Source organism: Cydia strobilella, chromosome 18, assembly GCF_947568885.1.
Source record: "Cydia strobilella chromosome 18, ilCydStro3.1, whole genome shotgun sequence".
NCBI lineage: Eukaryota > Metazoa > Arthropoda > Insecta > Lepidoptera > Tortricidae > Cydia > Cydia strobilella.
This window is the reverse complement of record NC_086058.1, coordinates 2,127,433-2,137,518: the sequence shown is the minus strand read 5'-3', so window position 1 is coordinate 2,137,518 and position 10,086 is coordinate 2,127,433. Positions and strand designations below refer to the sequence as shown.

At 39.5% G+C, this 10,086-nt stretch overlaps 1 long non-coding RNA gene across 4 annotated transcripts in view; it reads right to left on the bottom strand.

Moving 5' to 3' along the window:
* LOC134749493 (uncharacterized) overlaps window positions 1-10,086 on the bottom strand; it is a 124,261-nt gene that overhangs the window by 17,541 nt on the left and 96,634 nt on the right. The gene's annotated exons all lie outside the window — the stretch shown is intronic.

Sequence of the window (10,086 nt, the reverse complement as noted above, 5' to 3'; positions counted from 1 at the left end):
CGTCGATACGGGAGTTGGCAAAACGTTTGAAAAACCATTGTTATGTAGCTACATTTTATAAAACGGTTTAGCAAAAGCGTTGCCATCGGCGGCGGAAGTAAGTTCTTATATTTTAAGTGAACTAGGTAAGCTCACCTCTTTAATATAAAAAAGTTTTACGTAAAGAGTAGCCAACTAGATTCAAAAGTATGTAAGTTCGTAATTATTATATTTGCGAATGGCGAGGCGAATGTTGAAGAAATTAGCAAGCGAACAAACGAGAAAAATCAGAGGCTCTACCTCTAAAACGAAATTCGAAATTTCTTTATCTGGCTCTCTGTCACTCGAATATGCAAAAGAGATAGAGAGGCAGATAACGAAATTTAGACTCCCGTTTTTGACGGAGGTCCTCAGTTCGCTTGCTAGTGTCCATCTAAGCTAACTTTGCATCGACTTGAACAGAACAAATTGTAAGAGTGTCGGTTTGATCGTCATATTTTCATAGATATTTTGACCACATACCCAGTCTCTAAAAAATGCCTCAAGAACGTTGTTGGATGATAGAGTGTGCGGAAAGAGAAGAGTCGTGGAATGTATGGGGCCAAAGAGTATAGTAAGTATATTAGGTGTATGGGGCCTGGGGCCAACCTGGGGCCCATTGGGCCCAATACATTCACGACTCTTCTCTTTCCGAACAAACTCTATGCTCTTTGCATGTGTACGCTGCATATACATAGTATGTGTCAAGAACGTCAAATATACAGCTGTTGTCATTGTGGCCGCTGTCAGTGCCAAAGTCATCTTCATGTGTTCGTGTTTACATTCGTGTTGTAGCTGCTATTTCTACACAATACCTAAACAAAACTTAAGCATAATTAATTAAAAACATATAGAAAACAGGTACATTCTTGGTCACCGCCGTATTCAGTAATACTGACAACATTTTTGTAAAATATAAGTTCCTGTGTGAATAAAAAACAACTGGAAGGAGTACAGGGGTTTCTAATTATTCGTGTGGCTCTCGGCGTTGTTTGTCCATAAAGCTAAAGGCCCTAAACCGAAAGTTGTGTCGTGACTGCCACATACATACCTACACACAAAAGATAGAGAACAGACGTTTTAAATTGCAAGTTTAAGTCTTATTTTGGTACCAGATCTGCCAGGTCCGCTGTACCAGGATGCCCTATTATGATGGATCTCAGTTGACATCGCGTTTGTGTAGTTGAGGTGGTGTAGAACAAGATCATGAGTGTCATTCGAGAGTGAATAGTACAGTACTTGGTGAACGACACCGGAGAAGATGGTGACAGTGGTTGTGCCCCAAAAACCAAGCCTACGAGTGCAGTTCCAGAGAGACGAGAAAGTGATAAGGTATGAAACTACTTATAGGGTAGAATAGCTTTGCGATCCTAGGTACATTTTTGATGTACAATCTATTTCGGGAGAAAAGGGTTTCCACTAACTTAAATCTAAACAAATAGCTTTGATTTTGATGTCGATCACTTCAGCCACAGGGCGGACACGCTATACATCAAAAATCACTCGCGTTATTATGTGTGAACGGCACGTCCGTACACGCGTCATGCGTCATAGTGTGAGTAAGTTGCTTAAAAATAGTACTGAGAGCACGCCAGAAGTCCGCCGATTTCTGTCGCGGGGCGAGGTAATTCGAGTCGGGGCGGGGTGGTGCGTGGCCGTTCGTATGATGACACTATTACTTGTTCTGTGCTTCAGCATAATAATATTCTAGGTGTATAGGTTTCTAAAACTAACTTGAAGACCTTTCCAAGTGCACACTGGCACTAACAATGTTAAAAACGGTCACAATTCATATCAAATCTTAATTTGGCAATATCTTGAAAACCGTGCCACTTTTACTGGGGTCATGTTGTTGGGTTGGTACCTCTTGGCCTGGTCTACCTCCAGTGTCACTGTGACGTGTCCTTTATGTGACACCCTGTGCCCCTGCACCCTGTGCCCTGGGACCCTGTAGTCCCTAGTTGGTCCCGTTTATGTCAAAACCAAGTTCTGATGATGGGATCCATCCATAAGGAATCCAGGGATCCCCTCAAATCTTATAGGCATACATATAGATTTAGATTTATTTATTTCAGGATAAAAATAACACAAACATACACACATTACATTATACCTATATATAACGGTTTTATTATTTTCGTCAACAAACCAAACATTTTTATCCAAAACAGTGCCATTTGATGAAGAACTGCTGATAAACGTGACTCTTTAACAACGCATTTTTCCCTTTTCGCGAGTTGTCCTCTTCGTTATATGTGTTAAGCTAGTAAATTCTGAACGAACATTAGTGTTAAGGTTCTGATGATCCAACCAACATTTCATGAGGTCCAACTCATCAAATCTTGATGGCTTTAGATCCAGACCTTAAAACTTAAAACGTACCTCCCTAAAGCGTAAAAATGTTTTATGATATGACAGTTTGGCCAGACAGGAAAGTCTTGCAAAATGATACATCACTCGTAAGAAAAACTAAAAATGGGAAATTATTAAAATCAATCTTAAAAAAAAAAGTAAAACCGACTTCAAAAAGGATAAAATAAAATATCATTCCGTTTTATATGCGCCAGCAACTGATACGCTTGAAGTCGGTGCTAAGCCAAATAGTTACAAAGCTGGTTCTTTCTTTCTCATCGAACTACACCAGGGTTGGCATTCTGGTTGACAGCGTGTTGATACTTTTAAGATTTAGCTTGGCACCGACTTCAAACGTATCAGTTGCTAGCGCATATAAAACGGGATGATATTTTATTTTATCCTTTTTGAAGTCGGTGTTTTTTAAAGATTATTTTTTCCTGAATAAACGTTATTAATTTAAATTCACATATATAAGTAACATCTTAAGGGGCCCACTGACTATCAGTCCGCCGGACGATATAGGCCTGTCAGTTGTTCGGAACTGTCAAATTTTTGTTCTAACTGACAGGCCGATATCGTCGGCGAACTGATAGTCAGTGGGCCCCTTTACATAGGTACACCTATGTAAACTGTTTGGCGCTGTTTGTAGTCAAAAAAAGTGCTAAGTGTAGAACAAGACACTCAATAAAATAAAGGTATTAAGGCATTCATTACGAGTGGCAACCAAAAGCCGATAACTGGTGATGAACCTTTTTTATAGCCCTGAACTGAAAATTCAGTGATACCTCTCGACACTTAAGTTCAATATAAAAATGGCAATTGGTTACATACCTACTCCATAAAACAGCATACATTATCTCCTATTTACTCTGCTCTATGCTCCTACTTAAACTTGCACTTAAAACCTTTAAAATCCCAGACGCCAAACAAACAATCATGAAAATTCACCCGCGCGCTAACTTTTTAATTTTACTTTTTCCCGGCACTCACCGATTCGATTGCAAACATCGGTAAAGTTACGATTCGCCGCGGGCTGCCAACTTTCGCGACTGGCTTCGTTTGCATGTTAAATATTCCATGAACTTCAAAAGTGGCTTTTAATAATAGTTCTGTGGGCGTATTTTTAGTGGCTATTTGATATAACGTATTTTTATAAAGGCGTCGTTTCTTTGAATAAACTTTGCATAAGCCTGTTTTTTAAATTGATTAGCTAGTGTTAAGTACGAGTTCATACATTTGCTACTAAACGCAAGTAGTACTCGTAAATAATGTATGAAAACAATTCATATTAAGTAATGTGTGAAAAGGCCAAGGCAGGCAAGGAAAGGGCAAGGAAAGACAGGTAAGGTACTGTGTACTTAAGAAAGGACGGACGCTGCGCACGAGCAATTTTCGTACATCGACCCGCCTGTTCCTATCGCACGCGCAATAGATATAGGAACAGGCGGGACGTACGAAATTCCTTGTGATAAGCGTCCTTTCTTTAAAAAAATACTTACGTTTTATCATATTTCACTCATAACAAGGCTTTAAGCAGTGTGGACGTAGGCTAGTTTTTAGGGTTCCGTACCCAAAGGGTAAAAACGGGACCCTGTTACTAAGACTTCGCTGTCCGTCTGTCTGTCTGTCACCAGGCTGTAACTCATGAACCGTGATAGGTAGACAGTTGAAATTTTCACAGATGATGTATTTCTATTGCCGCTATAACAACAAATACTAAAAAGTACGTAACCCTCGGTACGCGAATCCGACTCCCACTTTGCGCTTTTTTTAAATATTGTCTTCGGTTACCGCGATAGTTACTCATGAAATAAAACTATGAAATCGGATTATATCGCGTATATTGAATTTATAATACTTCCCGACGTTTCGAACCCTTTACAGCATTTGTGGTCAATGGGTGACTGAGGAAAAACTAGAATGTGCAAAATTACCCACATATTTTTTTATATTCCTCTTGGTAGTGGAAATCCCATCTAAACAAATCACTCACAGGTGTACAGCTAGTTCTAACTCCAACTATAGCTAAGTCAATAACTAAACTAAACTAAAATCGAGCTATTTACTCTGTGATCCTACGAAGAACTGTCAAAGACAATTGGTACCGGTAAGTGATAGTATTACGCTGTTAGAAATAGGTATATATTCTGCATATCAACTAAATCACGGTGCGAGTGCGTATATTTTCAATTAGGTGAATGACTGTCAGCCGAATCCAGGCACAAATCCTTATGGGACGTCCACGAGCGCACGCTAGCTGATTCCCATTCAGCCACTAAACTGACTCTGCTCTATTACTAAAGAAAGCATGCTAAGCGCGAAAAAATTCTGACGCCTCTCTATCGCATGCGCTGTCAATGCCACTGTAAGAGCGGGATAGATATAATTACAGAGTTGTATTGTAGTTCGGGTGATTTTCCGCAACTCGATTACAGAGTTACAATTACAGAGTTATAAGCTTTTCCTCGTTGCCAGTCGAAAGAGGTCCATTGCTAGACATCTCTCTCTCTTCAACTACGGAACAAATCAAATTGTTTTATGAAATATTTTGATTTGTGTTTTTGAGTAGTCACACTAGGTACTTTATATAAATTATAAACTGAAATAGATATCATACACTGAAGAAAGACAGCCAGGACGTTAGCCGCGTAAGCTGAAGACGTGGGTTCGATTCCCGCCTCGGCCACCGGTGGACTTGGTCACTTTTTCTTTAGTGTATGATATCTATTTCAATTTATAATCTCTCTCTCTCTCCCTTTTAGTGCCTCGCTAACTATTGAAGGTTGGCAGTCAGTTTCGCATAATTCCCCGAGGCTGAAAAGCTCATCGGCATTTCCGAATCCGGTACATTCCCTGATGTCATGTAGCCACGATATATTTCTACGACCAGAATTTATTTTTCCAGCCACTTTTCCCGTTACTATCTGCTACAGTAGTTCAATATTTGGACTACATGTAGGCCGAGCACATGATTGGCGCGACAGTATCTCGCCGCGAAATAGACTACCCGTCTTTTACTAACTGTATGAATTAAAGAGGGACGAGTAGTCTATGTCGCGGCGAGATACTCTCGCGCCAGTCATGTGTTAGCCCGGCTGAGAACTTGTAAAATAATGCCATATCCACACAAACGAGCTTCCACGTTGGCGTTGGACGCCCTTGCCATAAATTCGGGTGGCCGCAACCGGGCATCCGGAATTAGTACCTCGCGACAGTCCCTGTTAAACATGTGGTACCGGCTAAATCTTCACGTAGGAATATTTATACCTAATACTTAAATTCTTTCCAGGACACGGAGACCTTAACGCTTGGTCAACAACCATAAAGTAATTAATGTTTTGATCTGCGATATAACCTAGAAAAGGACATGTTCTTTCTGTCCCAGTAATCATGTCATAAGAGGGTGCACCTTATACGGGTACGTGTACGGGGATACGGGTTGCAGTTATTTACCTGACAATAAAAGTGTTAAAGGTTGGGATACGCGGGCAAAATCGCGGGCTAAAGCTAGTATCTTAATAAATTCCCAAATTCACTGACAGAACAGACGGATACAGCTAATTATTTACGAGCACGCCGCTTTGTGCGGCCGACGGGCGATTACGAGCGCAGTGGAGCGGTAGCACAGTGCGTCGCGCTTGAAAACCGGCCAAGTGCGAGTCGGACTCGCGCACGAAGGGTTCCGTACGATTACGGAAAAAACGGCAAAAAAATCAAGTTTGTTGTATCGGAGCCCCACTTAAATATTTATTTTATTCTGTTTTTAGTATTTGTTGTTATAGCGGCAACAGAAATACATCCATCATCTGTGAAAATTTTAAATAGCTATCACGGTTCATGAGATACAGCCTAGTGACAGACGGACAGACAGACAGATAGACACCGGAGTCTTAGTAATAGGGTCCCGTTTTTACTTTTTGCGTACGGAACCCTAAAAAAACCGGACAAGTGCGAGTCGGACTCGCCCACCGAGGGTTCCGTACTTTTTGGTATTTGTTGTTATAGCGGCAACAGAAATACATCATCTGTGAAATTTTCAACTACCTATTACGGTTCATGAGATACAGCTTAGTGACAGACGGACAGACAGACAGACAGCGGAGTCTTAGTAGGGTCCCGTTTTTACCCTTTGGGTACGGAACCCTAAAAAACGATGGCGCAAGTACAGTCAGCTATTGAAATCTTATCTCTGTAGCAGAACAAACAGCGTTACAAGGCAATTATATTTATTCAAAATCGAAGGGACTCTGGGGCCCGATTGAAAACCTAATCCGCAGAATTAGCGCTGAACTGGCACTAGTTTCTAGATAACTATTAAATAAAAAAATTAAACCCTCCTACGCTGCCAAAAAATCTATTCCAAATCCATTTTATGCCAAAAGAGCAGAACTACCGCAAGAAAAACTCGCTTACACGTAAAAACCGCATCGAAATCGGTCCATTTGTAGGAGAGTTAAGAACTTAAGATACCACAGAGAGACAGACAGACATATTGACACGCCTCTAAAATAGCGATAATAAATAAGATTGTTTGAATATTTTCTTTTGTACGTGCGCTTGTAAAGAAAAGATGTTGTGGGTTTGACCGTACACTCCTTTTTGAAGTACGCCATTACCAAAATGAACTGTTCCAAACCTCTCACCTAAATTCAAAATACTAATCAACTTATTTTCTCCCCTCATAACGATAATGATGAAATATATTTATATTTCAACACGAAGCCCCGTCAGTATCATTATTTCCGGGATGATGAAACCCATTATTCCCAAAATAATGATAAGGAAACTCATCTCTGCTACGATGTTGCTACGCGCTACGAAACAGCTACAAGGTCTACGGTTATTAGCCTTTGGTAATTGTACAGTCAACTTATAGTAGGAGATACGTTATATATGTGACGTTTTCAATCAAAAGGTACCACATTGTCGCTAGTCGATAAGGTTTATTTCAAATTGAAGCTATATGGAAATAGCGCCTTATTGACAGCCGACTATATTTAAGTACCCTTTTGGTTGAGAATGGCACATATGGTTGACCTTCACCGAGACGTCTGACGGATGAAATATATTTTATGAAAGTAAATATGTTCCTGAACATAAATAAATAGGGTTGCCTATAGAAATATGGTCAAGGCTATTTTTAATTAATTTTTTAAAATATTTTTTTTATTCACACCGACTTGTCTGACGAACGAAATAAGTTCCAATGGAAAGTATACAACTTGTACAACATGAATCAATTAGGTTGCCTACCTTTTTCCGGTCATTATATGAGGTTGCCGTGTTTAAACAGGTGAGTTTTTATCGATAATTGCACTCATCTGTCTGACGCTTGAATGATATATCAAAATGATGGTAATTTTATTGCGAATACAGTGGTATAAGGTTGCCTGCAAAAATCCGGTCACAAATAAGGCTTTGAAATAAAATAAGAAGGGAAAACTTTTAGCGATAAATCAAAAACGGCTTAACTGATCACGATTGTTTTAACGTTTTTCGAATGTGTTTAATAAGCACTATTTTTGTGATTTTTTTCATATTTATTGGATCGATGGTTAAAAAGTTAGAAGGAAAAACCCTTTTTTTCTTTCTAAAAGATTATTTGCAAAATGATTCACTTTATCAAAAATTCAACTGTCAACTATCACGGTTCATGAGATACAGCCTGGTGACAGACGGACAGACGGACGGACGGACAGCGAAGTCTTAGTAATAGGGTCCCGTTTTTACCCTTTGGGTAAGGAACCCTAAAAAGCCTGTATTATCAGAAAGAAAGTACATGTGCAGATATATACGAACACCTCGGCCGCTCCGACATATCTGATTGCGACTGTACGTAACAAACCAAAGACAATACCGTCTCGCAAAATTGTATTTACTCTCCTTGTGTATAAAATATAAATTGTTATTCTGTTTAGCGACATTTCTCCGTATTTATTCACAATTTCATAGTTTCTCGTCTCAGGGAGAATGGAATAACAAAGGGGTGTTTTTTTTTTATTCGCTTCCGAGATATCGGCAGATGATCTCGGTAGGTACAAGACAAATGCAGGCAGGGTTGGCGATTATTTACGAAATGTTAAATAATAATTTTATACCTAGTAGTGGCTACGCGAACACCCACGACTCCATCATTTTGAAAAAAATAATCAAAAACGTAATCGAGAAAACAAAACTATAATTATTGAATCTGCTTACCAAATTTCACGAAAATCGGTTGAGAAATGCTACATGTAGAGGAGAATATAAGGATATATACGAAAGCATTTTCGTCCAAGCTTAAAACTTCGCTCAGTCAAAAACATGGAGATAATCTTACTCAGATCGGCCTAGCCCCAAACTAAGGCAAGTTTTTACTAATGTGATTACCGCCGCTAAGAAATCCATATCGAAACTTTTGTACGAATCTATATACTAAGTATGTTTGTTTATAGCTCGTTTCACTTTAGCCGCATATGTACCCTAATTTTTTACGATAAATATGACGGTCACGCGGGGGCGGGCGCAAATTCTATTAAGGGGCCCACTGACTATCAGTCCGCCGGACGATATCGGCCTGTCAGTTGTTCGGAACTGTCAAATTTTTGTTCTGACAGGCCGATATCGTCCGGCGGACTGATAGTTAGTGGGCCCCTTTAACAATCTTTCTGATGGGCCGTCTGCCGCTTCGAGGCCTCTGTTCAAGAGACAACGTACTAAATTAGTTATTTATTATGAAATGCACATATGCTCGTTTCTTGAATGTTTCAAGTCTATATCGGATATACCGCGCAAGTCAGTTCATTTCATAGTTTAGCTACAATTAAGAAAATTAACCGATTTGCAAGACCAAAGTGATTCCATAAGTGTTCCGTGAACAAAGTTTTTACGGAACACAAAAAATAACGAAACACTAAAACCCACACGTCTAGATAATAAATAAAACTAACCTGGCAACCCTAAATGCGATAGCTCATATTTTGCGGACTACACCCGCGTTAAAATGCAGTAGAATTATGTCTCCCTTACTTATATCGATAGTGCAGCGGAGCAGGAAGAAATATGGCTACTTGGTTACTTACAGAGTCATGTAACTTGTCAGGACGTGGGAAAAAACAATAGATAGCTCCTGTCGTATATAGGTATTTAATTGAGGTCTTGTATATTGAGATTTGAAATTTTCATACAAAATGATCTGTTTTTATAGGTCTTGAGTGTATCCACTTATTTGTAATCGAAAACCAAAATGTTGGTCTCTGAAAGTAGTTTAATAGTCTAAGAACAAATTAAATTATTTTCTATGAAAATATTCTAATTTGTGTTTACGGTAAACGGGGGGGACGCTGGTTCGATTCCAACTCTGGACACTGGAGGCTTTGGTCATTTTTTCCTTCGTATATGACATTTATTTCAGTTTATTGTTTAATAGTCTTGGACATCTCGTCACATCCCGGAAAACCTGCAGAAAATATCTAGTTCACCGTAAAATGTAACATTAACATTTGACCCTCAGATAGTGCAAATACAATTTAACTAAGCAATCGGAGGCAATAACCAAGCACGGGTATAATAGCAATTGCCTCATTAATATGTCTTTCCAAGTTTAGCAGTTAGTCGGCGAGCAATGCGATGTCTATTTTATAAGCGGAAGCGTTTTATACACGGTTATTACACTGCAAATCTATCACGTCGCTCCGGTGTGTGAGCGAGACAGCGTCATGCACGCACTGTGCA